Below are 27205 nucleotides of genomic sequence, written 5' to 3' on the forward strand. Positions count from 1 at the left end.
ACTTTCCTTGCTTGCATACAGAGATTTCTCCAGATTCTCTGAATCTTTTAATGTTAATATGTACTGTAGATGATGAAAAGCAAAAGTTCTTTGCTATTTTACATTGAGAAATGTTATTCTCGAATTGTTGCACTATTTGATCATGCAGTCTTTCACAGTGGTGAACCCCTCCTCATCTTTACTTTTGAAAGACTCCGCCTCTCTGAGATGCTCTTTTTATACCCAGTCATGTTAATTAGTTGTAAGATGTTCCACCAGGTGTTTTCATTAGCATTGCATAACTTAGTCTTTTGTTGCCCCGTCCCAACTTTTTTTAAATGCATTGCTGGCATCAAATTCACAATGGGCATATATTTTTCAAAAAAACTATTTTGTATGTCATCTTTCTACTATATATAATTAAATATAGGGTTTAAATGATTTGCACATCATTACATTCTGTTTTTATTTACATTTTGCACAGCGTCCCAAATGGGTTTGTATGATTATTGAGTCTTCTTTATAATTTTCTTTAAATTTCTTGCTTTTTTTCCTTATGCTGAAAAATGGCTAATACATCTGGAATACGTCTCTGACCTTTGCAAATGTCTCAAGTGTAAAATTAGCAGCAGTCATCTCATTAACAAATGACATTCATTCTGTAGGTCCCGAAAACACACACGAGACTGCCCACGTGGAGACAGACTCTGACAACGATTATGAAAATGCAGAAGCCACTGTCCACCAGAGAGGGGATTCGGATGAGTCTGATGAGGACTACATCAACGTAGTTCATGGTGACGGCTCAGTCAAAGTCACCCCATTATGATTTAGAATGTGTATTATTTAATGTTTTCTTCTTGAAGCGCCTGAACAGTAAAATTGTTTGAAGACCATGAATCAGACTGGAGTATATTTTAATAAATTGAATCAAACATTTTAAGCTAATGATAAATGCATCAGAATAAAAATAAACCGGCAATAATTTTACCATTCAAAATTATTTAGGATAATAAATATACATACCTTGTGCAAATGTAAAATTAATACATAAAAAACAGCAATATTTTAAGTACAGATTGATCACTTTTTGCTCTGTACTACTTTTTACAGTATAGTTCACTGTTATTTATGTATGCAATGTCAGCTCATGAAATGCATTTTTAACTTATTTCAGCTATTTTCTTTTTTTTTTTTGGTCATTTCTTGGTTGGTTGATTCCCCTCATAATTATTGAGTTTAGGAGTTTCAACCACACACATTGCTAGCAGGTGGATATAATTAAGCATTTAGCCTTGCAGTCTCAATACACAAACACTGGCAGTAGAGGATCGTACTGAAGAGCTCAGTGACTTTAAACATGGCACTGTCTTAGTATGCCACTGCCCCAAGTCAGTTTGTGAGATTTCTGTCCTGCTAGATCTGCCCCAGACAACTGTAAGTGTGATTATTGTGAAATGGAAGCATCTAGGAACTACAACAGCTCAGCCATAAAGCGCTAGACCACACAAACTCAGAGTGGGGCCGCCGAGTGCTGAAGAGCAGTGTCTATCCTCCCTAACGAGTTCCAAACTGCCTCTGGAAGCAACATCAACAAAAGAACTGAGCATCTGGAGTTTCACGAAATGGGTTTCAATGGCCGAGCAGATACACACAAGCCTATGATCAAGATGCACAATGCCAAGTGTTGTATGGAGTGATGTAAAGCGCTGCCACTGGACTCTGGAGCAGTGGAAACGTATTCTGTGGAGTGACGAATCACACTCCTCTATCTGTCAGTCTAATAGACGAGTCTGGGTTTGGCGAATGCCAGGAGAACCTCCCTGACTGCACTGTGCCAGCTGTACATTTTGGTGGAGGAGGGATGATGATATGGGGCTGTTTTTCAGGGGTTGGTCTAGAACCCTTAGTTCCAGAGAAGGGAAATCTTAATGCTTCAGCAGACCAAGACATTTTGGAATATTCTATGCTTCCAACTTCGTGGGAACAGTTTGAGGAAGAACATTTTCTGTTCCAGCATGACTGAGCCCCACAAATTTCCAAATACTTTTTGGCGCCATTGTGTATTATATATACACAACTATCAATATTATACTGATTGCCAGTGTCAGTAAAGAGTGGAGTGGTGTGAAGAGTGCCAGGCTGGACTGGACAGGTGTTTTTCCAGGTTGCATCAGAGGGGAGAGAGTTCTGAATGCCAGGTGGTGGCTTGGTGACCTCTTTTATATGGGCGAGCACCCCCCTGTGGCCAATCATGTACCTGCACGCAATGCAACACAAGAAGGAACATACACAAATGGCAGCACAAGGCACATAAAAGGAATATTATGACTGGGGTTCATAACACAGGCCTTCTTGTCCAACATCAGTGCCTGACTTCACAAAAGCTTTTCTGGAAGCTTGTAGAAAGCTTCCCTGAAGAGTGAAAGCCGTTGTAGCCGCAAAAAAAGGCATAGATACCGAACTGTGCAATAGTCAGAGAGCACCCTTTAATTTATTTCATTTCATTTTTAGCAACTAAGTTTTTCAACAAGTTATTTAATTTTCAGTACCGCAACAAACAGAAAGCACATTTTACAGAGAATTACATAAAAGGCCCCAACACTAAGTAAAATATCAAATCTATAATTATTTAGTCCACCTACTGCCCCTTTAACTCTTCCTTACCTAACAATCTTAAAACACACCAGTTTCAGCTGTGGGCTCCCAACAACAGCTGTTCCCAAAGGAGTCACTGACATTATGTTCTCCATTGAAAAGACATCAACATTCACACAAGCAGCTGCCCAAACTCACCTCAGCTGCCTCGCAGATTTCACTCTCAGATGTATCTGATATTTGTGAGGAGATGAGATATAAGGTAAGGAAGGCTAAGAAATAAGAACATCAAAGAAAAAAGGCAGGGGTTTCCAAAACTGAAGTTCAAAAATGACTAAAAAGAGAAAATGAGACTCCTAACAACCACCTACAAGACCTGGTAGACACCAAAACTTCTAAGGCTGGAGGTGTAAAAATATTGCTCTAACATTAGGGTATTTGTTCAGTCCTATTTCTAGACACAAAAAAGAAAAATACTGAGAACATGGTTAAGTGGTTTTTGTAAATTATAAATATGCTCTGGGTTTCGTAACAAGTGTTGTCATTAATAACTGAATGAGGACACCAGGTCTGCTGGCGGTTAACCACTGCGCCTCTTTACAGAAGCAGAGGGGTCACACAAGGGACAATCTTACGTGCATGGACTATACATGTATCAGTCTTTGTGTGGCACCTTGCATACCTGGAACACAAAATACAAAATACAGAGTACAAAATGAAGCATGTATAAACCACATGTAAATAAAATAAAGTAACATTTTTTAAAAAGAAGGGAAGAATAAAAGAATCAAAAGCTCTGTTAAAACATAAGATTCTTTTTTTAAAAAAATCCTGCTGAAAGTTTCTCACAATGGGAAAGAGTTTCACATCTTTTGAGGTATAAACACCAAAAGCAACATCAATACTTTGATTTTATATGTAGTCTATTCTAAAAGAAACCAATAGCCAGCAAACAACTGCCAAAAAATCTAACATGTTCCACCTTAGTGGGTTTTAAAAACAACTTAGCTTCTGTATTCTGCCAGGATTAGTCTGTTGATGGCTGCAGTGTAAAAAGTGGAACAGGGCAGGAGTTCATATGAAGTGTTTTGAGATTTTTACTGAAATCAAATTTTGCTTTTGTTCATCTGAAAGATTTAAACTGATTAAAAATTGCTTGTTCTCACAAGATGTAAACTGATTAGGATGAACTGACAAACAGCATGTTTACATGCACTCAACAATCCAATAACTGCAGAAAATCTGATTTTGTTAGTAATCTGAACAACACGTTTACATGCACTTGAGTAATCAGATAATGGGGAAACTCCAGGTCTACATGATTCAGACAGTAATCAGATTTCTGCTTTGCAACCAGCCAATAAACTCACAGAAGAAGACGAGACGTAAACATAACATAAAGCTCAAACTTCATGCCGCAGCTTTTTTTAAAACATCGCGTCACTTTACCTGAAAATATGAACGTTCATCATCTAGAACATGAAGAATATTTAAATCCTTTGGTTTGGTTTCAGCATTGCTCAAAAAGTGTTTTGCTGCGTCTCACGACATCCACCGTCTGTTCTCACACATGCGCAGACTGAGAAATGTGAAAGAAATCAGAGTAAGAAAGTATTTGGTGAATAACTTGCATCTCTGTAGATTTCCATTTGTATAAAAATGGGCTATTAATACAAAATAACACAGCCGAATCTACTGTTACATTTACATTGTCCACTGTGGAACTTGATCATGATGAATTCAGCTGTGACTGCTGATACAGAGGAACTGGCGGCATCAAATCAGCCAGGGGCAACTCTCACATTACTGTGAGTAAGCAGACACTTTATTATAACGCTGATCAGCGGTTCTTTTAGATTTTTTGCAATCCAGAAAAAAATCTGGATTGAAACAATGGATTGAGAACAGAGGATGTGAACACAGGCCATCTGAGTTATATCCCACAGGCCTATCAAGTGAGCCACCCCAGGTTTTAGGGAGCCAAGCTAATGTACAACAGGAAGGATGAGCTCAATTAAAAACTCAAACAAGTGATGAGGCCGGGAACTGAACTATATCAGAATTCTAAACCTACCCTACCCTATGGAGAAAATGTCCATATTGCTGTTGCTGTTTTACTCGGATCTTGGTTGATACACTGCAGGGTCTAAGTTTCTCTTGCTTAGATTTGGAAGGAAAACCAAAGCAATTATCTGAATTTTTAAAATTGTCCTACGCTAGAATTGTCCTAAAGTTTCCTTACTAAAAACTTTGCAACAAAATCACTTGATCACTTGTTGATCTATTAATTTGTACTCATGGCATTCGATTTCTTTTTCAGTCATTCTACCCACTCCAAGCATCTCTCTCAGTCCCACCAAACAGGTCACATGGGGAGAGAAGGTTGACATCACCTGCTCTGTAGAAACACAGTTCACAGGAGGATCCTTCACTCTAAAACAGAACTCTTCTCAGAGCTGTTCACGGATGGTTTTACTGGTGGCTACAAGGGTCAGAGGTGACCAGGGGCCACAACTTCTCCATCGTCTGCTCCATTAAACCACAGTATCCAGGAGGCTCCTTCTACTTGGAGTTCAGTGGATCCAGTATCACCAGAACTCAGTCAGCTGCTAACCACTCACCACCTTCTTCTTGGATGAGGCAGATTCTGTCCACCAGGGAAACTACAGCTGTGTTTATGAAGTAACCGTGTCTTCACGCACCTTTACCTCTCCTACCACTGAACTCTTGGTTGTCACTGTGAAAGGTATGAAATGACCTGGCTGTGGTCTGTATATTCATTCACATTACATTTGCCACTGTAAATTTAGAAGTGTGAAATTCCTGACAGTAATTTCTCTCACAGCATCACTGGCTCCCTTCATCAGTTTTGAAGTGGCAACAGGACTGTTACTCATATTAGTGCCAATCATCATTTTCTTCATAAAGAGATGTAAAAAACAAAAACAACAGATGATTGTGAAGGTGAATCATACATATTGTGAGTGCTTTTGTTTGGCGTCCATTTTCATGAAATGCTCTTTTGATGAGCGACAGTTTCTTTTTTTTATTCCTCCAATTCATGTTTTTTTATAATTAACAATTTTTATTGATTTTTATCTTAGATTAATACAAAACTACATATATTTTTATTATTGCAACAACATGATGCCCTTCCCACCCAATGTAGTGGGCTAAATGAGGTTTTGGATTGCAGTAAGTTTATTTTAAAAATATTATATATCTTCACTAGTGATGTAAGTAGATCTCAATATTTTCACACCTAACACTGTTAATCTGCAGGTGCTAAGAAGAAGAAAAAGATCACTTGTCGGGTTAGCGAGGAAGATGATGCCGTTTATGAAAATGTAGAAGCCCTCATGGAACAGAGCATGGAAACTGATGACTCTGAGAGTGTCTATATGAATGAACGTTTCCATGCTCAGCTAATGAAGGTGTATAGTAAGTGTGAAAATTAGAATAATTTTTCAGTCTGAGAAGTATGACATGAAATCTGATACTCCTTTCTCGTTTACTTTCTAACGAGCATAAATAAAAATGGTTCATTTTGGAAGCAAAAATTTGCAGTTCCAGTATTAAATTTTGGTTTCAAATGATCTTACTCAAATTCAGAGCTCTAAATGCAAAAATCACAGAAATGCAAAAAGAATAAAGGATTCATTTTAAAAGAACTGAATGTTTCACTGAATGAGAAGAAACCCACACCAGCAGGATCTTTATTATTATGTTTATCATTATTATTGTTGTTATTATTGTATGATGTACTTCATTAAGCATGTTCTGATTCTAACACTGACCCTATTTTATCTCTCCATCTAGCAGTGTGGTGCTTCTGTAGAAGTAAAGAGCAGAAGTGAAGCTTTTTTAATACTTCAGTTTTGTTGCGAGCTTAACTGTTTTTAGTAATTGTCAGCATATGGGTCCCACAACGGACACAAACAGATATGGGTGGACAAAATAATGGAAACACCAGCACAATTAAGGATGATAGTGGATGTGCTCCACCTAACAGCACTGTCTTCATGAAAATTCAAACAAGTGGCAATGACTGTTTGACTTTTGGCTTTTACTAGTTTTTAAAATTTATCTGTCAGTTAATTTTGATGAGGTGTTTATTTTTTCCTTCTTTCTTACTGACTTACTTTTTACTACTACTACTTTGACTACTATTTCTTATTTTCTTGTATACTTTGAGCTGTATTTGGGTGTTTTACAAAACCCTACGATGTTATAAAGTTATGATAATAATAATAATAATAATTTTGCATAGTTTGAACATTTCAGTTGCTGTTTAAATTGTGTGAACATTTCAGAAAGAACAGACCAAAAGATATTATACAAAATTACTTGGATAAAATATTGTTATTAACCCCCATTAATAGTCAAAAATGTTTTTTCCTTCTCCTGTAAAGTTACTATTTTGGAGAAGGTTTTATGATTCTGTTCTAATCCTAACACTGACCTCATTTTGTCTCTCCATCTAGCAGTGTGGCACTTCTGTAGATGTAGAATATATAGTCATAAGTAAAAATAATCTGTCATGTGGTCAGGTTTCACAGCTTCACAATGTTGCATGGTGTCTTTGCTCGATGCAGCTCTAGGTGTGATGTTCGGAACTGTCTGCAAGTTTATGCTATTGAGCCTGAGCAGGACTCTTGAGGTGTCCATATAGGCATGAACACTATTAACCAACCACAAGCTGATCTGGCTGGGACTGAAAGCTTGTTGTTCCGCCTCCCTGTCACCGGCCCCACACTTCAGCTCCGGGCAGCGGAGTTCAGGACTCGCTGCTTGCCTTCATGCCTCTCATGGCCAGCATCGTCATCTTACTCCTCCCGCCTTCACTCGCATCCCTCGGCAGAGCTCGGGCTTTGCACTCCGTCCTCCACTCACTCACGGTTCTCCCCCACCGTCCTCGCTCAGAGTTCCTGCCGGCTGCTGTGACCGTCATCGGGGCCCAGGGGGCAGGCACATACCACAATTGTAAATACAGATATGCAGATACAGAAAAAAATATGGCAATGACAGCTGGAAAAATATAGTAAGATGTTTAAAATTGATAACTTTATAGTGAAAACAATATGGTGTATCAAATATATACGATGCTAATTTGGCTAACTAATGGAGTTTTAATGTAACTGACCCAATCAGGCGCTTGAGGTAAAAAGTGAAAAATGAGTCTTTATTATAAAGGGATTGGGCAAAACAGCAAAGGGTCAAATCCAGAAAGGTCAAAAAATACAGAAAGGCAAACATAACAAAACCAACCAACCAGATCCAAAGGGCAAAAGGTAAAAAGCAAAGTAAGAGAGTTCAAGGCAAGATTGCACAACAGATAAAGGGCAATTAGACAAAACACTCAGTAGCTCTCACAAGTAGAAGCAACACCTGACTTTATACCGAGGCTTTATACTAACTCTGATAGATCACATGACAAGAGAAACAGGTGAAAGGTATTAATATTCAGTGTCAAACTGCAGAAAAATGATGTTGCATGCAACTCACAACATGCAACTAGTTGCATAAAAGTTTCAACACAATTAAGCCTAAAGGATGCTCTACACTTACGTAAACAATAACACATCGCAGCTTTGATGCAGCCTGCTCTGGCCACTTGAGGGACAGTGTATCGCAGCTTTCAGGCTACCTGGACTGGTTGCCTCAATGATGCTGTTTTGCAGCTACAAAGCTGCCTGGACTGGTCGTCTGTTTGATGCTGTATCACAGCTATGTGGCTGCCTGGGCTGCACTGCAGCTATGAGGCTTCCTGGACTGGTGGTGTTTGGTAGCAGGAAGGAACCCTGAGGACATTTCTTCAGCGCTTCCTGGGCTGGCTGACTGTGTGACACTGCAGTGTAGTTGTTGGGGTCCCCCAGGCAGAGTAAGACAACCCTGCAGCTAAAGACTCTTTCCGGGCTAGCTAAGTGACTCTGTACTGTGGGTAGTTGCCCTGCCAGCTGTGGGAACTGAGCGTGTGTGTTGTTTATGTATTTGTGATGCTGATTTGAGTGATGATGATGATAACACTATGGCTTGACGGATGCAGGCCGTTTTCTTCATACTGATATGTAAACTGTCATTGATATGTAAACAAAAGTCTGGTAAATTTTACAGCAAACACAGGTTTAATTTTTCAAACTAGTAAATGAAAATGAAAATGTAGTACTTGACTTTTTTGGTTTGGCCTTTGGCCTTCTACCAAACCTGAAAGGACAAGGACAAAGGAAACTGAAACTCCACCTCTAACGCCTCAGTTAAACTCAGTCACCAGCGCTTTAGAGTGAAGTTGGTAGAGGACAGTGGTAGGGCACACTTTACCTTAAATCAAGGTAAATAAGGACTTTAACATGGAGCTAAAGCTGAGGATGCTGAGACCACCGCTCACTGTAATGCTCGGTAAATTTCTGTTTTAACTTTACTTCATATTTTTGTTTTGTATTTATAATCTTAAATTATTATTTGGTTGGATAATCTATAGTTAATTTTTGTTTGTTTGATTGGAGGATTCCCATTTAAATGCTGTGCATTTCATACAAATTTTAAGAAAAGGTTTTGACTACTGTGCAAAAGTCTTTGGCACCTAAACATGTTGTTTGAACCCATTTATCTCAAAAGTACATCTATTTTTGCTTTTTGCTGGGAAAATCATTAGAATAAATACAAACAAACATTGATGCTGTAAAATTTAACAAGAATTTCATATTTTTTGGTAGTTGTAAGTAGTTGTTATGAGCTAGTGCAAAGAACAAATTATGGTCACCTGGAGGCCTATAGTCATAACATGGATTTATCAAATTCTGTCAGCTGCACCTGATTTAAAATAATGAAGTATTGATTAGATAAAGCAGGTATTGGATGATTACTACAAATAATATTAGACTTCCTCGAGAAGAGGGCAAGGAAAAGTTTAATAAACACCAACACAAAAAATCACTACTTACTGTATTAATATTATCTGTATTTATTCTAGTATTGGTATGTATTTTCTGAACAAAATATGCTTACTGGACAGATAAACAGCTTTCTGAATATAATTTTCTCAAAGATTTCTGCACAGTACTGTATGCTGTATTTTGAAAAATTAAAACAGTTAATAGGAGTGAATAAGTGAGTTGGTAGCTCAGAATCATGCATTGTATTAATAACAATATCTGATAGTGTTTTTCTGGTATAATAACACTTCACCCTTTAATTAAAAACACAAGGTTTGAATATAGGGGAGCTTAGTTTCATTTTAGACTGTATGACAACATGCAACACTAGCCTATTTCATTAGGTGATAACATAAATATTTGCACAGGAAGCAATATATGACTAGAATTTTACCTGTTTGTTTGGCAAATTTTATCATAATTTACTTCCTGCTGATGACTACATTAATTTTTACTATAAAAAAGTATATGTTATAATTTCTTAATAGAGAAAAGGTAGACAGTTATACCTGCTTGCCATGTTTTCTTGTCATAAAAGACTTGAAGTGTTTTTCTTTTCTTCTCTAATTACACAGAGAACCACTTTCAATTGTATGCAATAGTCAAATTCCATGTTGTTGTTGATTCTCTAAGTGAAAATAAATGAACACATCCTCACACACTTGAACATGACATTTTCTGCACATTTAATGCACAATTTCTATTTCTTTGCTGAGTTTAATATATTAGAAAAAATGAAACCATATAAAAAATATATATTATGTCATAACTTTTACACAGGCCACATTTTTTTTTTCGGTAAATAAACAGTAATTGTTTATTAAACTGTGCAGAAGTATGTTTTCTGTAGAGGATGTGTAACTTATTTTCACTTAAAAAATCAACATAACCTGGAATTTGACCAGGAGTGTTCAAAGTTTTGCAAAATAACAAAAGCTACATTTGAAAACTCCAGCTGCTCTTTAAATTGTGTGCAAAATTCAGAGTGAACAGACAAAAACAGTACAGAATTACTTGGAAAAATCTTGTTACATTAACCTTTATTAAAAGTGATGAATGTTTTTTTCCTTTTCCTGTAAAGTTATTATTTTGGAGGTTTTCTGATTCTATTTGATTCTATGACTACTCTAATCCTAACACTGACCTCATTTTGTCTCTCCATCTAGCAGTGTGGCACTTCTGTAGATGTAGAATATATATTTAAAAGTAAACAGGAAATAACCTGTGGTGGTCGGGTTTCTCAGCTTCATAGCGTGGTTTGGTGTCTTTGTTCCATGCAGCTCTGGGTGTAGGAACTGCCTACAAGTTCATGCTTTTGAGCCTGAGCAGAACTCTTGAGGTGTCCATACAAGCATAAGAAATAATTTGAAAGATCTTCTATTAGCTTTTAAATCTTAAAATTTGACATCTTTATACATTAAAACATTTGTTAGACTGAGTTGGTTTCCTGAACAGCGATTGAACATAGTCCTGGACTGCACGGCATTCTAAATGGACGCTCATTGAAAGGAATATGTAGTCCAGGAGTAGGCTTAATCCCTAAATGGGAAACTGACCTATGGGGCATAAGTTTAAGAATTTTTCCAAACCAAACACTAAAGCTGACTTTACATCGTGAAACTTTCATGTAACTTTAGTTGCTTGAAATCTACATTAAACAAAATTGCACTTGAGCTGCATAATGTAAAGCTTCATCTGATTTACTTAAAGCTCAGTCAAAACAGTCGCAACTGTGTTCATGAAGCAAATTTCATGAAAACACCCTATCAAAATGATGTTAGTGCATTATGTGATCATGTCGAACAACATATTTCAAATCACTGATTTCTCTGGATCAATAGACAAGAAAACAGAACAGAAGATGGATGATTGGGCAGTTGAAAAGAAGTACCAATATCAAATAGGCTACAACCCAGAGTTGGGAACAAGTCACTAAGTTTAAAGTAACAAGTGAGTCTCAAGTCCCGAGTCAAGTCCCAAGTCAAGGTAGTTGAGTCTCGATTCAAGTCTTGAGTCAGTACAGGCAAGTCTCAAGTCGAGTCCCATATCAATAGTCCTAATCTTTGAGTCCTAAACAAGTCAGTCTGCATTCTTCATACTGTATACATATAGAGTAGTGCAACTACACATGAAAAGAATTTTAAAAGTACTACTGAGCTTAATTTAAACAAACAAAGAAACAAACAAAAAAAATTCTTAATATTTGAAGATAATTTTTGATGATATTTGGGAACAAGGACAGGATTAAGTATAGTGACAGACATCCGACGACGTTGCTGTTCATTCAATTTACGTCAGAAAATGAATTCATTTAAATGAAAAAAATGACTGTGTAGAGTCCCGTCTGCAGTCAGAGTCCGAGTCACTGGTCTTGAAGTCAAAGGGAAGGCCCAAGTCTTTCTCGAGTCGAGTGTAACGTTTGAGGCATGGAGGCGGGATGCAAATGCGAGTTGCTTTTATTGATTGTAGAGCTAATAGGGTCCAGAGTTGCAGAGGTTTGAATAACTGACAAGTTCATGATGAAAGCAAAACCAAACTACAAAATGTACAAAGCCAAGGGACAAAGCAACATCAACAGAGTAACATCCACAATGCAAGACAAAGACTGAACCAACACAGGGGTATAAATACACAGAGGGGAAATGAGACACACCTGGGACTAATGAGGGGCGGAGCTACAGGCAGGTGGAACAGATAACAAGGGGGCAGGACCAGGGAGGAGACACAGAACAACAACAAAAAGCACATGGTACAAGAAAACAAAAACACACATGGCTACCATAGAGGGGGCGAAAGATGCACTGAGAGGGACAAAGGGAGAATCCGTGACAGAACCCCCCTCCTAACGCGCAGCTCCCGAGGCGCGAAAAACAAAGGCCATCCAAAGTGGGAGCCGGTTAGGAGGAGCGACCGGGCAGGAGACGGGACAGGAGACAGGACAGGAGACGAGACTGAAGACAAAAGTGGAGAGAGAACAGGAGACTGGAGCTGAGATACAGGATACAAGAGGGAAGTCTGGGCAGTGGAACGGTAGGAGAATGGTACTTGAACAGGGAGCCGGGGAAACGTTCGAAGAGCAGGACACTGGAAGGTCGGCACTGGAGCAGGATGCTGGGAGGTTGTCACTGGACGCAGAAAGGTTGGCATAGGAGGGGGTCGCTGGGAGGTTGGTGGCGGAGCGTGATGCTGAGAGGACGGCGCCGAAGCGGGACAGGAAGTGAGAAAAGGAGTATCCCAGGGTGCAGGAGCAGGAACTGGGACTGGTGACCCTGAGACCACGGGCAGGTCTGGAGACATGGAAGCAACCAGCAGGTCAGGGAACTCTGGAGTGACGTCCTCGGCGGCAGGCTGGGCCGCAGCGACGCCCTCGGCAGCAGGAGGGCCTGCAGCGACGTCCATGGAGGCAGCCTGGGCTGCAGCGACGTCCTCGGCAGCAGGAGGGCCTGCTGCGACGTCCAAGGCAGCAGGAGGGCCTGCTGCCACGCCCCCGGCGGCAGCCTGGGCCGCAGCGACGTCCTCGGCGGCAGGAGGGCCTGCTGCGACGTCCACGGCGGCAGGAGGGCCTGCTGCGACGTCCACGGCGGCAGGCAGGACTGCTGCGACGCCCCCGGCGGCAGGCGGGACTGCTGCGACGTCCTCGGCGGCAGGCAGCCCTGCTGCGACGTCCACGGAGACAGGCGGCCCTGCAGCGACGTCCACGGAGACAGGCGGGACTTCTATAAATAAAGAGGGGAAATGAGACACACCTGGGACTAATGAGGGGCGGAGCTACAGGCAGGTGGAACAGATAACAAGGGGGCAGGACCAGGGAGGAGACACAGAACAACAACAAAAAGCACATGGTACAAGAAAACAAAAACACACATGGCTACCATAGAGGGGGCGAAAGATGCACTGAGAGGGACAAAGGGAGAATCCGTGACATCGAGAGTAAAGTCATCAAATTCGTGACTCGAGTTAGACTCGAGTCCAAGTCAGATGACTCGCGTCCACACTTCTGCTATAACCGTAAAGGACGCTTAAGCATATAGATTATATATAATTAATTAAATTGTATAAATAAATTAAATATAAACATATTAAAATGTTAGGAAATAATGAAATTATTAAAACAGTTGCAGTATCTTAATGTATGGCAGGTACACTATAAACGTTGGCATGGATGCCTAATTTAAAAAAAAGCATACTTTATTACCAAATTTCCTAAAATGGATATTTCACTCTTTGGAATGAACTCCATCACATATAAGGCATCTATTAGATGTTTATTTAAATCTTGCTGAATTCTTATTTGCATATTAACATTGTGATCTAACTTTTTTTTTAAGTTTTGTCATTTTGCTATGTCTCTGCTTTTGACAGCATATTTCACATCAAGTTTTTATTTATTTATTTTGGGTCGATAACTCCAGGCTTGAAGACAAGTACTTGTTTTAAGTAGAGTGTTATGTGGAGAGTAATGAGGCTGGATGTAAGTGCAAGCAAGCTTTAATAAACGAAAACTAACTAGAACAAAGAATGATAACTGAGAATGATACCAAAAACAAAACTACATGGCTTTTAACCAAGAAGCACAGGGCACACACGAAACCACTATATTTAACAATGTAGACTAGACAACCAAGAACTGAAACAAAAGGCTAAATATAGCTAGAAACAATAGTTAACACCTGGGAGAGAGAGGATACAGAAACTACAAACAGGTAGGATTCCTAATAGGGAAGGCAGGAGAAGGGCAGAGCACAGGGAACCAAATAAAAATCATCAAACATGATCAAAAATTGGAAACTAGACAGGGGACAGAACATTAGACTGGGACTGTAGACTAAACTGGGTGAGGAACTGGACAAGGGACTGGATAACTACAGAAACAGGGACTAAGACCATGATAGTAACAGGGACTGGGACTGTGACAGGAACAGGACCAAGGACAGATACAAACCCAGAAATAGGTACAGAAACATGAACAGTAACAGGCAAAGTACGGAACTGGAAAGGCAGGGTGGCTGGCACTGGAACATGGTGTGGAGCCTATACTGGAGTGGGCCGCTGGAGTTGCACAGGGAAATACCTCAGGAAGGGCAGCAGCTTGGGAAGCCAGCACCAGAACATGACCGGGAGCCAGCACCATAGCTGCACAGGGAGCCACCTCAGGGGGAGCAGCAGCAGCTCTGGAAGCTGGCACTGGAACACAATGGGGAGCTGGTACCAAAATGCGACAGGGAGCAGGAACTGGACACACAGGGGCTGGCAGATCAGGAGACATAGGCTACGTTTACACAGCAGGTAAAAGTGGCCCAAAAGTGGCCCAAATCTCTTTTTCCTCGAATGTGACACATATATGTCATCTGTGTGGCAGTGTGAACAGCAAAAAATGCATTGAATCTGACATTTACAATTCCGATTTGAGACACTTTCATATGTGGTACTGAAATCCGATACATATCCTATCTGCAGCAATGCGACTCTGTTTGAACAGCCGGATCGGAATTTATGCGACTTTTACGTCTGTCCAACTCGACATTCGTCATAATTTCGCGCTACTGAGACTCATAAACATTCAGGCTGATATTTCTGTACTAAAACATTAGAAGAGACTCATCGCAACCGCTCCGTGCTGGAGGAGATTTTGAACGAATCGGTCGAACGCGGCCGGAGGAGTCCGAGGCTGCAGCGTCAGAGAACAGTTTAAAGAATCTGAGGACACAAACCAAAGAAGTGACCATGGCTGAATAACGTGCCCTTTTTCAGTGAACTCGAACACACTGTGGGTGACGAGTCCAGCTGTCAACCACTGGAACTTTATACTCGCTCCTGTGATGCTGGTGAAGATGAAACTGATCCTCTGGGAGCGACTGGCGTTCACTGGCCGTCATGACTGTTTACCTCTGGACGAGCTGCCACGTGAAGCACTGTCCTTTTGCGCATGCGGGTCGGTTTAGGAGCTGATCTGTTCAGACTGATGTCGCATACAGGTCACATTTAAAAGATAATGTGAACAGCCAAACAAAAAAATCGGATTTGGTGAGAAAATCAGATTTGGGCCACTTTTACCTGCTGTGTAAACGTAGCCATAGAGGCCACGGGCAGGTCTGGAGACACAGAGACCTTAGGCAGGTGAGGAGATTTGGAGGGCAGCTGGTCAGGGAAATCTGAGGCTGGCTGGTTAAGGGGTTCGGCACTGGGAGGAGACTCAGACTGGGCTGTGCCAACGTCCTCAGGTGCAGAAGCAGCGGGAGGTTTGGGACAGCCAGAGGGCACGAAGGCTCAGCAGTGGAAGCAGCTGGAGGGTTCAGCGGCAGAAGCAGCAAGAGATTCAATGACAGTAGGGTTTGGAGGTTTCGTGGCAGCCGACAGTTCTGGAGGGTCAGTGTCAGAGGCTGACAGGTCCAGTGCTGCTGGAATGGCCACACCTCCATGGCCTTCAGGCCCACAGCACTTGCGCTTCAGCTGCACAAGGGGTTAGCCTAGCAGGATCCTCTGAGCAAAGGAGGGCCCAAATGTCTGACGTGAGAAGTGCCATTTCCTCCACCAACTCCTCTTCAGATGCCACTTATTTTTGGCTAATGGCTGGCTGAGGGACTCGGTTGTACACAGGCCGGAGCCCGGGCCTCTTGGCACGCCCCATAATTATTTTCTGGTGTGGGAGTGGATCCTTCTCCACCCAGGATGGTGGAGGTGGGGGCCGAGAGCAAGGAGGCCTTCTTATCTCCACCAGGAGGCGAAGGCTGAGGCTGGCTAAGCAGACGGTATCCTTCGTCAGCATCATCTCATCCTCCTCAACGAGCCTTCTTTGCAGCTCGAACACGCTCACTACATCCATTGTGAATCGTCTAGTCTTCGGTCATATGTCATGTTGGGGAAACTGTGACAGAAAGGCCTAGAGCTAGACACAATTGTGAAATTCATGCCTCAAACGCTCTTCAGAAAAACCTGGAATTCTTGAAGTAAACAGGAAATTTCATTAATCCATCTTTAGCATAAGTTTGAATATAGATAATTGTCCCTGCATAACAACTGATTTATCTTTTGAACACATCCCTGAATACGGCTGTGTGAGAGCTTTTGCCCTCAGCATTTCTTTACTACACAGTAACTGTGAATTTTAACTGCAGGTTAAAGATAAAGCATCAGTAGATCATCTAGTCAATTAGTCCTTTCTTATCATAGGTAGAGATTTATGTTATCTTTCAGTTTTAACAAAAAAGGGAATTTTGTCAAATATAAATTGTTGGTGCTCAAAAGACCATTTTAGCCAATATCATGTCTAATCCAGCCAGATCATTGAAAATGAATTTTGTAGTCCCAGTCCCTGTGGAGGACTTCATGAAAGACTTAAAACATGTTAAACATGTAAAATGTGAATATTTGAGACTTTTCTCACATCACGATCCTACGATCCTATGACTACTTAATGTCATGTTACTAACCTCTAATTATTTAATTAACAGCTATGATTTATTATCTCATTTGTTTGTTTATTTCAGTTGCCAGTTTTCTTAGTGCTTCATTGTTCGCTGGTAAGTGTTCTTTTCACTGAATAACTATGGATGTTTTGATATAGCAGTGTAATATAACACCTAAATAAAGGTTCCTAAATGGTTCTTGGCTTGGATTTGCAATTTTAGGCTAACCTCTTAACTGGTATAGGACCTTTATATAATATGAAGGATCTTTAGTCCATTAAGTGGGTCTTTAAAGGTGGTTCTTCAATGGCATCATTCCAAGCAACGTTTATGTTGAGGAGTGGCTATAGCATTGATGTTTCAGATATCTTTTGTAGAAATATGGGGTTTGTTAAATTAGGCCTGTGTGCCTCTCTCTTTGGAACAGATTCTGTAAACATAAGACTCGTCAATGGTCATGACTTCTGCTCTGGTAGAGTGGAGGTCTACATTGATGACAAGTGGGGAACAGTATGTGATGATGGCTGGGACATGAATGATGCAGAGGTGGTGTGTAGAGAGCTCAGATGTGGCAAAGCGGTCAGCGTCCATAGTAGAGCCCTCTTCGGAAAGGGAAGTGGGCCCATACATCTGAATAATGTTGGTTGCTCTGGGAAAGAAAGCATCATCACAGAATGCTCTCATGACGGATTTAAACAACATAACTGCGGTCATGGTGAAGATGCTGGTGTTACTTGCACAGGTATGGGAAAACTCATTTTAATATAATTTAATATCATGCCGTAATATTAACACTGCTGCTGTGGTGATCTCTAAAATCTCATGTAATTTAGTATTCCAAACAAATTAACATTTTGCACAATATCATTTAACTTCATAGCTTTACATTGAAAAAAACTCAAGATTTACAGACAGGATTAACAAGAGAGATAATTACTTATGTGCACTGAATAACTGAAAAAGACAAGAAATTTAAGATGGAATTCGACATGTACATGTTGACTATGTAATCATTTAAGAAAAATGGGTATAGCAGAGCATTTTGTTGTTCTGATGAGGAACCTCTCCACTGATCAGCAAGCCACAGTCAAAGCAGAAAGTAGGTACACCATTCCACGTTGGCAATAGAGTAAGACAAGACTGCCCACTTTCACCATATTTTTTTCACCTGTATGCTGAACAAACACCGACCTGTGATCACTGATAAAGGACCAGAGGATGACCAACACAAACTGTGCAGCTATTGTCCACCTTCTTGTATTACACTCTGTCCATTTTATCAGCTCCACTTACCACATAGGAGCATTTTGTAGTTCTACAGTTACAGACTGTAGTCCATCTGTTTCTCTGCATACTTTGTTAGCCCCCCTTTACCTTGTTCTTCAAGGTCAGGACCCACAGATCCACCACAGAGCAGGTATTAGTTGGGTGGTGGGTCATTCTCAGCACTGCAGTGACACTGACATGATGGTGGCATGTTAGTGTGTGTCGTGCTTGTGCGAGTGTCCACTGTCCACTCCATTGGACATTCCTACCTTGTTTGTCCACCTTGTAGATGTAAAGTCAGAGACGATAGCTCATCTGCTGCTGCACAGTCTGTGTTGGCCATCCCCTGGTTCTTTATCAGTGGTCACAGGACGCTGCCCGCAGGACGCTGTGTATTTTTGGTTGGTGGACTATTCTCAGTCCAGCAGTGACACCAAGGTGTTTAAAAACTCCACCTTCGCTGCTGTGCCTAACTGAACCCCCCAAAACGGATTTTCTGATGTTTTATATTATAAGTAATTTAGTCATTTTTTCCAGTTCTTCATTAGGTCTGTTGAGAGTGTAAAAGGCAGCTGCAATTATCAAATTATGTAAAAAAAAAATCAAATGGAGTTACAGAAAGAAAGAGAAATGACAACAAATATTTATTAAATCAAGGCCATGATGTTTTTGCTAATTCATACCAATTGAGGGTTTTTTTCCAGCTAATGACCACTCAGGAATCTTCAAGTGTGCTTACCTGTTAAAGAAAGCCTAAACGTTTCTCTATATCTCAATATTGTAAAGTACAGAGAATCAGGCTGCTGAATGGCAAGAATCCCTGTTGTGGCAAAGTGGAGATCTATCATAAAGACAGGTGGGGAACAGTATGTGATGATGACTGGAACATGAATGATGCAGCAGTGGTGTGCAGAGAACTGGGATGTGGCAATGCAGTCAGTGCCCTTTATAACGCCAGCCTTGAACAGGGACGTGGCTTGATACTTCTGAGGGATTTGAACTGTTTTGGAGGAGACAGAGCCATCTCAGAATGCTTTTATAAGGAATCTGAATCCCATAATTGCATTCATGGCAAATACGCTGGTGTTGTTTGCTCTGGTAAGGTTGCACTTTGCAAAAGAATATTCTTATATGTTATAATAATTCTATTCCATTAGAATAATGGAAAATGCAAGTTATTTTTCAGAACTTATTTCTTTGCTAGGTGACCTGCAGAGCCCCATGCTCTCCCTTATCTCATCACACTCTGCTGTATCTACTGGAGAGGCTGTTCAGTTCAGATGTATCGCACCCTTCCCATCCTGCATCCCTGTAGACTTCAAATTATACAGAAATGGAGAATCAATAAAAACCCAAACTGCTGAATCTTCAACAACATTTAATTTGACAGTGGATTCCTCACATCTGGGCCAGTACAGCTGTGACTATTCATTCCAGGGAAACAGCTCCATCACATCCTCCAAGAGCAACTCCATTGACATAACTGTGGGTAAGTGCACAGATAATGAATTCATTTTGAGTACTTTTTTAATTCTGCATAAACAGATGGGTGACAAATTAAAGAAAAAAATAACAAAGTGCAGTGTTTGACTTCAACAAGCCATCAATGCAACTTGACATAGATTCTACAAGTCTTTGGGGCTGGTGTCTTGATAGTGGTGTAGAGTGCTGTCTAACACACCACTCCAGAGTCTCCTATAGCTGTTCAATAGACTGCAAAGGCCATAGCACATGGATCACATGATTTTCATTCTCATCAAACCATTCAGTGACCCCTCATTACTTGTGGACGGGGGCCTGATTGCCCTGGAAGAGATCACTCCCATCAAGATATGTTTCATCATAGGATAAAAAGTGATCAGTCAGAATAACATTTTATTGATTTGCAGCAGTGACCTGGTCCTGCCTTCCACCTGATGGCAGCTGGGATGGGCTCCAGCACCCCCCTGTGACCCAGAGGGATAGGCAGTTTAGAAAATGTGTGTGTGTGTGTGTGTGTGTGTGTGAGAGAGAGATTTGCAGTGGCCCCTCCCTTTAAGGCAGTGGTCACCAACCCTGGTCCTGGAGATCTACCTTCCTGCAGCGTCTAATTTTAACCAAATTCAGCCCAATTTCAAGCTTTCATTTAATGTACGTGTTGAGAATCTAGTCAGGTGGCTTAAAGTGAAGATTAGTTTTTATTTTAGAAATAAATTTTAAAGTTTTACTTTTAATGCTAAGCAAAAACTTGTGGGAGCTACTTTCCTGCCTGTGATTGATGATTGATACAGTGGTGTAATGTATTTGCATGCAGCCTTCTCTATTTTAATGGAACCTTGATTCCATGTAGAATGCACTGATATATTGTATCACAATGTTATATTTTTATATATGAAGCGATACTGGGTGAACATCCAGCTTACTTCTGGTAAGAAGGGTGAAAGCCCAAGGATAGACTAACAGAGGCCCCTATTAGTTGGCAAAACACCCTCCAAAAAACAGCTGGTAAACTGGGGCCCTTGATCAGAAACCAAATTCATGGTAAAGCCATGGATCCTTACCATATGCTGCAGTTTTGGAAAGGCAACAAACCTACAGACCTTGGAAAAATGATCTACTGTGACCATAATCACTGTATTGCCCTGAGACATTGGCAGACCAGTTTCAGTCCAAGGCTTGGATGGTATAGGTAGAGGTTGGAGCAAAACTGCAGGTCTCGTGAATGGCTCCTTATTCTGAGCACAGACCTGGCAGGCTGCTACCTAACTTTGAACATCCATCTCTAAGCTAGGCCATGAGAAGCGTCTTTTCAGGAACTCCAGTGTATGGCTTCCCCCTGGATGACTAGCGAAAGGAGAGGAGTGACCCCACTGGAGAACCTGGGCCCTAACAGAGGACGGAATGTACAACTGTCCAGAAGTTCCACCCCCAGGGTTGGTTTTAAGTGCATCTTGGATGGTGTTTTCTATCTCTCAGCGGAACAGAGTGACAATTTGATTCTGAGGCATTATGCCTTCGGATGATTGCTTAAGGGGATGTGCGTCCCACTGCCTGGAGAGTTTGTCAGGCTTGGTGTTCTTCAAGCCAGGTCGATAAGAAAGAGCAAAATCAAAACGGCTGAAAAACAACACCCACCTAGCCTGGCGTGGATTAAGTCATTTGGCCTGCTGAATATAGGCCAAATTCTTATGGTCTGTCCAGACCAGGAACAAGTGCCTGGCCACCTCCAGCTAGTGCCTCCATTCCTCCAGGGCTAACTTCACTGCCAGCAACTCACGATCCCACACATCATAGTTGCGTTCAGCGGGAGTGAGGCAGTGGGTATAGAATGCGCAGGGAAATAATTTGTGGTTGTCCTCCATATGCTGAGACACTATGGCCCCTACATCTACATCAGAGGTGTCGACCTCTACTACTAGGGGTAAAGCGGGGTCGGGTAGGCGCAAGACCAGCGGTGAGATCAAATGCCGTTTGAGCTCCTCAAAATTTTTCTGGGCTTCTGGGGTCCACTGAAAATGCCCCGTTGCCTTCTTAGTTAGAGCAGTCAATGGGGCCACTATGGTACTGAAGTTCTGTAAGAACCTACAGAAAAAGCCCAGAAAGTTTTGAACTGAGCGGAGGGACGTAGGGCATGGCCATTCTGTGATGGCCTGGGTCTTAGCTGGGCCCAGTTCTTGGAGACTAAACCCGAGGAAGTTAACTGACTGAGCATAGAACATGGATTTATCCAGCTTGACATATTGATGATCCACCAGCAGGATCCACCAGCGGGTACTTTAGCTCCTGCTGGTGGATCACCAATATGTCAAGCTGGATAAATCCATGTTCTATGCTCAAACAGTTCTTGGAGACTACAAACCCAAGGAAGTTAACTGACTGAGCATAGAACATGGATTTATCCAGGTTGACATATTGGTGATCCACCAGCAGGAGCTAAAGTACCTGATGGACATGAAGTACGCGTTCATCTTCAGAGCGACTATAGATGAGAATATCATCAAGGTAGACAACCATGTAGTGATTCATGTTCTCTCTGAGGACCTCATTAATTTGACGCTGGTGCATTCATGAGCTCGAACAGCATTATGAGGTACTCTTAATGACCAGATGGCGTAATAAACGCGATCTTCCACTCATCTCCCTGGCATATCCTAATGAGATTATTGGCACTACGCCGGTCCAGTTTCATGAAAACCGAGGCCTGCTGCAGTGCCTCAAAAACTGAGGTCATTAAAGGCAAGGGATAGCAGTCTTTGAGGGCGATCTTGTTGAGACCCCTGTAGTCCCACATCCTTCTCCCCCTACAAAGAAAAACCACGCACCAGCTGGTGAAGTGGACGGTTGAATGAACCCCAGTGCTAGGGCTTCCCTGATGTACTCTTCCAGGGCGGCCTTTTTAGATCTGTGCCTTTTCCTTACTGAATGCTTCTGCCAGGTCATGATATGCAGCGGGGACTCTAAACAAATCAGGGTTGAGTGAAAGTGTTTCCGACTGACTAGTGGGTGCTGTTGGATTTACAATGCATGAGCCCTGGCACTGAGGTCCCCAACCTGCCACAGACCTAGTTACCCAGTCCAGGTGAGGATTGTGCCAGGGGAATCCCAATACCAGCTGCAATTTGGGAGCCTGGATGAGCAGTAGGGAAATCTGCTTGGTGTGAAGATCTATCTGCAGCATGACAGGCTGGGTCTGTTGCCTTACCTGCTTTGCCCCCCCTGTCAGGAAGAGCCCAGGTGCATTGGAGGACTGATGTGGGTCTGTCACAGGTCCCCTTCCCTGCAACAGACCCTTTTCTCTCAAGCTTGGGGCAGCCTGAACGGAGGTGACCAGCCTGCCCACTGTACAGGTACCTGCCCTCTAGCTTAATGCATCACGCTCCTGACGAGAGAGGCAGGTGCACCCCAGCTGCACAGGCTGGTCAGTTGCCTCCAGAGGCACTGGGGTGATCGAAGATGAAGTTCTGACCCACGAGCCTCCAGGCTCTCATTCCCTACTGCACTACCACAGTCGGTTGTCCAACTTAAGAGCCTGTTCTGTGAGCTTTTCCAGCGAGTCTGGTGCATTGCGGGTCATCATCTCATCCTTAATCCTGCACTTAAAGCCCTGATAGAAGCCATTATTGCCTCAGCATTCCAACTGATCTCTGCGGCCAGAATGCGGAACTCGATGGCATAGTCCACTACAGAATGTTTTCCCTGTTTTATCCAGAAGAGATGAGAACAAACCACTCCCCCACAAACCGAGTGATTGAAGGCGTAGCACATTGCAGCCATGAACTGTGTTGAGGAAATTTCCAAAAAAAGTTGGGATGCTGTGCAAAATGTGAATAAAAACAAAATGCAATGATGTGCAAGTAATTTAAACCCTATATTTCATTGAAAATAGTACAAAGACAACATATCAAATGTTGAAACTGAGAAATTCTATTGTTTTTTGAAAAATATATGGCCATTTTGAATTTAATGCCAACAGACCCAGATGACTGGGTGTAAAAAGAGCATCACAGAGAGGCTGAGTCTTTCAGAAGTAAAGATGGGGGGAGTTCACCACTCTGTGTAAATAGTGCAACAGTTTCAGAATAACATTTCTCAAAGTAAAATAGCAAAGAACTTTTGCTTTTTATAATCTACGGTACATAATAACATTAGAAGATTCCAAGAATCTGGAGGAATATCTGTATGTAAGGGACAAGGCCAAAAACTAGTATTTGCTGGCTGTGATCTTTGGGCCCTCAGATGGCACTGCATTAAAAACAGACATGATTCTGTAATGGAAATCACTGCATGGGCTCAGGAACACTTCTGAAAACCACTGTCTGTGAAAACAGTTTGGTGCTGCATCCACAAATGCAAGGTAAAACACAAAGAAGAGACCATATATAAACAGGATCCAGGAATGCTGCCACCTTCTCTGGGCCTGAGCTCATTTAAAATGGACTGAGGAGAAGTGGAAAAGTGTCCTGTGGTCCGACGAATCAACATTTGAAATTCTTTTTGGAAATCATGGACGCTGTGTCTTTCGGGCTGAAGACCACTCAGCTTGTTATCAGTGCACAGTTCAAAAGCCAGTATTCATGATGGTATAGGGGGGCATTAGTGCACATGGCATGGGTGACTGGCACATCTGTGAAGGCACCATTAATGTTTGGCAACAAATGCTGCCATCCAGATGACGTCTTTTTCGTGGAAGGTCTTGCTTATTTCAGCAAGACAACACCAAACCATATTTTGCATGTATTACAACAGCATTGCATGTATTACGCAGCATTGGCATCAAATTTAAAATGGGCAAATATGTTTCAAAAACAATGAAGTTTCAACATCTGATATGTTGACTTTGTAGTATTTTCCTTCAAAAATATGTTTTATATGATTTGCATATTGTTGCATTCTATTTTCATTTATATTCTGCGCATGTATTGTTTTTTATTTATTTCATATTTTTTGTATATTTAAGTACCACAAGGAGGCTACACACCTAAGACTTTCACTCATCTTCACACCTGTGTAAATGTGATGATGTGATGTGACAATAAACATGATTTGATTTGATTTGTTCTTGATTATACAGGCTAATTGTGTCCTGCATTGATATTCTCACTAACTTAAAGAACGGTTACATACTGCACAAGCATTGTGCTTACTGAATGTGCACTTTCAACCACTGTTTCCTCTTTGCGGTTTACTGATGTCTTTAACACAGATTACAGCTGGGCCTGCTCAGCATGTTCATAACTGCCTCAGAGCATCGTAGAATTTTAATCGCCTAATTGTATCATGTAGTACATCTATCTGGAAGCATCTGCATTCATTATGTTTATTCAGGTTTGTTCAGGTTTTCCATTAATTTGTCACCCATTTGTATTTTGTTCCTGTCAAGCAAAAACCTCTCTTTTGTTGTTTTTTACTGTTTTGTATAATTTGAAAACTTCAGTTACCTTTTTCATGGTGTGAAAATTTGATACAGATGTTAAAGAATGGACCAACAGAAATGGTCCAAAATTACTTGCAAAAAACTTGTCACAGTAACTTCCATTACAAATTAAGAACTTTTTCACCTGTTAAATTACCATTTGGGGTATAAAATTACCATTTTGGGTGAATAACATTTTTGGTCTGACAGCAACAATATAGTCCTTGTGGTTCACTTTGTTTCTTGTGCAGATTTTTGTCTCAAGTTTTGGTTTAGTCGTTCGCTCTTTTGGTTCACAAGTCCATTGCTTGTGTTGATTTTTGTTCCTATTGTAACTCAAGTGGATACTTTAGATTTTTCTCTTGTCAAAGCTCACATGCATCCTGCCACCTCCGCATGTCCCATGTAACAGAATACTATGCTGCCAAAAGAGCAAGCAAGTTTATTCTGGATTCATCAAAGGATCATTGAGGAAGATACGGCCAGGCTGCATAATACTAGTACATGTTGGTGTTTCAACTTATCCTTTCTGTCTCAAGTCTGAAAATGGAAAAGCTTCATCCAAACATAATGAATCCTTATCAGACAACCTCCCAACTCTTAGAGGCAGAAGTCCCCACTCGTCTTGCGATTAAACTGTGCTGTGGAAAAGGATGCTATTTCACCTTTGTTGAAGAGGCTGTGTATCACTTTCCTACCTGCCTTCGCGCCAGTCTACAGTTTGCAGCTGAAGATGCTCCCACTCCAGTCTCTCTACCCTTAGATAAAGCTCTTCTGCTTGAGGTTGAACGTGGTGCCACTCCAGTGTTCCTGAACCTGATTGAAGCCCTGCCTGTGCCAGAGAACTTTGTTCTGTCCAGCTTGCCACTCAGTCGTATGTCTGTGTTGTTGTTCTGTCTTTCGTCCCTGTGACTGACCCTTCTCTGGCCCTGGTTCTTGAAGTGGCAGCTCTTTAGGTAGGCTACAGAGAAGCTGCTCAACACACAAAGGCTCTTTGTAGTTTAGAGAGACCAAGATTGGAAGCTCTGTCACCTTCAATTTCTTTAAAGTAGAATTTGTTTTGAGGGGTCTTATTACTGCCAGGAAAAACTAGAGTTACCAGTCATTTCTTTTCAGTTCTCCAGACGATTTCAGTTGTTTACTTGGTTTTAGGTGAGACATTTCTGATTGAAGTTTCTGTAGTCGAATCACAGCTGTAGTTAGCAAGTTTCTTCTCCAGTAAATCTGATGCAGCCCAATATCTCCTTCAGAAGGTTCAACTCTTAGGGTCAAGAGGTGACCAGGGGCCACAGCTTCTCCAACATCTGCTCCACTCAACCACAGTATCCAGGAGGGAGCCACTTGGAGTTCAGTGGATCCAATATCACCAGAACTCAGTCAGCTGTTAACCACTCAACCACCTTCTTCTTTCCTTTAACTCTCCTAACACTGAACTCTTGGTTGTTACTGTGAACAATACAGAAAAGATGTACTGGTTTTATTTGTTGATTTGTGGTCAGATGTTTGAAGTGTAAAAGTTCTGACAGTGATTTCTCTCACAGCATCACTGGCTCCCTTCATCGGTTCTGGAGTGACAGCAGGACTGTTACTCATATTAGTGGCAATCATCATTTTCTTTGTAAAAAGATGCAAAAAAACACAGATGACAGACTATGCAAACATGGATAGTGAAGGTGAGTACTTTATTTTCCAAATTCATTTGTAAGACAGAATCTTACAGAAAAATTATCTTTGGAAAAATGAGGTTCTTCACTGTTGGCAGGATTCACGTAACAACAAGGTTTGATGTTGAAAAATGTGCTGCTGTAAAATCGGCTCAACCAATTACATACTTTATATTCCAGTGAGTGAATTTTAACACAATTTTTTTTAGGTGTCAAAACCACTCACAATATTATTGGAGGAGAGAATGAGATGGATGATATTTATGAAAATGCAGGAGATGTTTTTCTCCAAAGAGAAGATTCGCATGTCTCTGATAAGGACTATGGCAATGTAGATGTGGAGGCAGAAAGAATGGAACTGGGCAATAATAATGAAGGTGAAAATATTTATGTAAATTCTCTAGAACAGTAGTGAGAATTACACAATAACTTTTAATTAATAACAGAAAAAAAGCTTAATTTTACATT

General features: G+C 41.2%; 1 pseudogene; it reads left to right on the forward strand.

Moving 5' to 3' along the window:
- The first annotated feature begins 644 nt into the window (after positions 1 to 644).
- On the forward strand, positions 645 to 26525 carry LOC118801504 (annotated as a pseudogene).
- Positions 26526 to 27205: the final 680 nt, after the last annotated feature.

Source organism: Colossoma macropomum, unplaced genomic scaffold (assembly GCF_904425465.1).
Source record: "Colossoma macropomum unplaced genomic scaffold, Colossoma_macropomum, whole genome shotgun sequence".
NCBI classification, from domain to species: Eukaryota; Metazoa; Chordata; class Actinopteri; order Characiformes; family Serrasalmidae; genus Colossoma; species Colossoma macropomum.